This window comes from Sinocyclocheilus anshuiensis, unplaced genomic scaffold (genome assembly GCF_001515605.1).
Source record: "Sinocyclocheilus anshuiensis isolate Anshui unplaced genomic scaffold, SAMN03320099.WGS_v1.1 scaffold128, whole genome shotgun sequence".
NCBI lineage: Eukaryota > Metazoa > Chordata > Actinopteri > Cypriniformes > Cyprinidae > Sinocyclocheilus > Sinocyclocheilus anshuiensis.
The window spans coordinates 207,425-209,964 of NW_015555710.1; the positions used below are offsets into that span (position 1 = coordinate 207,425).

At 33.1% G+C, this 2,540-nt stretch overlaps 1 protein-coding gene across 1 annotated transcript in view; it reads right to left on the reverse strand.

The window, feature by feature from the left end:
* Positions 1-2,540, reverse strand: part of adgrl3.1 (adhesion G protein-coupled receptor L3.1) — a 119,354-nt gene that overhangs the window by 27,771 nt on the left and 89,043 nt on the right. The window lies entirely within an intron of this gene.

Below are 2,540 nucleotides of genomic sequence, written 5' to 3' on the forward strand. Positions count from 1 at the left end.
TGATTTTCCCCTTTTCAAAATCTTGAAAGGTTCACGCGAAGGATTAAAATCTGTTTCACCCCTCATTCTAAAATGAATATATTTATAGTGCACATCTGTAAGAACACCCACATTTGCTTCAAGGTAAATTAATGTTAATAACTTAATGTTAATTCATTTACGTATGGATTCAGGTCACAGTAGAGGTGATAGCTACTAAAAAGCTCACAGTAGCGCAGATGGTGTGTTGCAGAGACATTAGAAGCAGTTCTATTCACTTACGCTAATGTTATCATTTGTAATCAATTTCAAATGAGGCTTCTCTCTTTTCAGTTGACTGTGATAAGCGTTTGTCTCAATACTGAGTTGCAGGTTTTAATTCAACTGTTTCTTTAAAGAAAGATAAAAGATGATTTGCAAGCTCACACTTCATTACAGCTCACGAAGAATAATACAAGAATATTATACTGAAAAATTCATTTATATGAGATGTTCTGTAAGGCTAGCGACAGTGACAAAAAGGGCAGAGCTTTGCGAAGGGTCAGTTACACTATTCAGAACAGGTCTTTTTAAGGAGTGCAAAAATCAGTGCTGATTATGCAAATCAAAGGAAGAATTTATTAGTATTATTTATTTGATATTTTAGTATATTGTATAGTACTGTATAACATATAGTATAGTTTTATATATTCAGATTTTATTTTATGTCCAGTTTAAGCTTATTTCTAGTTTAAGTAATTTTGTATTTGTCATTTTTAATGTTTTTATTTTAATATTTCTATTTAGCTTTAATTGCATTGTTTCTTTTCAATTTTGGTCAGTTTTGTATTTTAAACATATTTTACTTCTGTTAGTTGGCAAGTCAATAAGTGAAAAAAAATTTAATCTAACATTTTATTTAAATTCTGTTTCATTTTTCATTGATGCAAATTATTTTTAATAGTTTAAGTTAACAATAAAAACACTGATTGTTACTACCATGGTCTGTCAAATAAAGTATAAAAATAAATGTAATAAATTATGAATACAATAATTAACAATTACATAAAGACACATTTTCACATTACATGTAGATTAATATATAAGCAGGGTAAATCAAATCTGTAAATGCGCTCTATATATTCCTTAACGCATCTGTAAAAAAAAAAAAAAAAACTTTGAAGAAACTCAATTTATTTTTTCCCCCCATCAAAACATGCAGACAGTCTTGGGATTTAAACATTCATATTTTTTTTTTAAAACATACACAAAAAAGGGGGAAAAAACATGCCTGCATCCACAAATCGAAGTTTGTGTAGAAACTCATAAATCTATCAAACACCATCTATAAATCAGTGTATTGATTGTCCAGTATTCGGTTAAGACGCTGCATCGTGAACAATGTTTATTTATTGAGTTAAGATGAAAGATACCTTTGGCTGGCCAAATAGCTTTATAAATTCACTTTGAGACATGAAAGTATGAGTGTGTATGTGCGTATGTGGTATATCACATCAGCATGTGAAGTCTACAGTTCCCTTGGGAGAGCGATGAGTTATACAACAGACGTGTTATGAAGTTATACATCTTTAAATCACATCTGAATCTATGTGTGTATGTGTGTGTGAGCATTATTAAAATCATTTCCCTCATATCTGCAGGTGGTCTCTAGGCCAAGCTACAGGCGGTTTATGTAATTTTCTACCCAGGTTTTGTAATATAAAGTATAAAAATACAGCTCTGTATGTGTGTGTTCGTGCACAAGTGTGCGTTTTATGAAACACAGATTTCTGTTGCATCTCAAACGGCAAAATTCTTGTTAGAGGCAAACTTTAACACCCCTCTGATCTCATTTAATAGATGATACCTTTCTGTCATCATTACAGTAATTTATTTACAAACTACATCACACTATACCTCTCTAATAATCAAAACAATCTTTGCAAAGTGAGTTCTAATTATGCAAGTCAGATGGTGCAAATTTCCTAAGTAGTTCTCGGATGAGATGTAACATATTGTATACGCTCATCTACAGATGACTGAATCACTGAGCTTGTGACAGATTTGGAGTGCTTTTACCCTCCTCAGACCTGTCTTAGAGCTGAACGCACCATGGATTACCTGTTAGACACTTTTTCAGGGGTCTGGGAAAACAATATCCCGAATAAAGGACATATAAGAAAGCGTATTTTCAGGCGGAAAGAGAGATACTCGCACAGAAAACACAAAGAAAAACCTGAAGTAATAAACTCACACCCCCCAGGGTAATGATCAGTGGGATACGGTGTGTGTGTGAGAGAGAAAGATCCACAAGGAACAGAACGGCCCAGTTATATAAACCACTTCAAGCACTGCACAGCAGATATGGTGCCTTCAAAGCAGATACACACATACACACACACACACACACACATATACACATACAGATATACGCACATATACACATACACACATATACAGATACACACATATACACATACACACATATACACATACACACATACACACACACATCCATACATACACACACACACACATACATACACACACACATACATACACACATACACACATACATACAT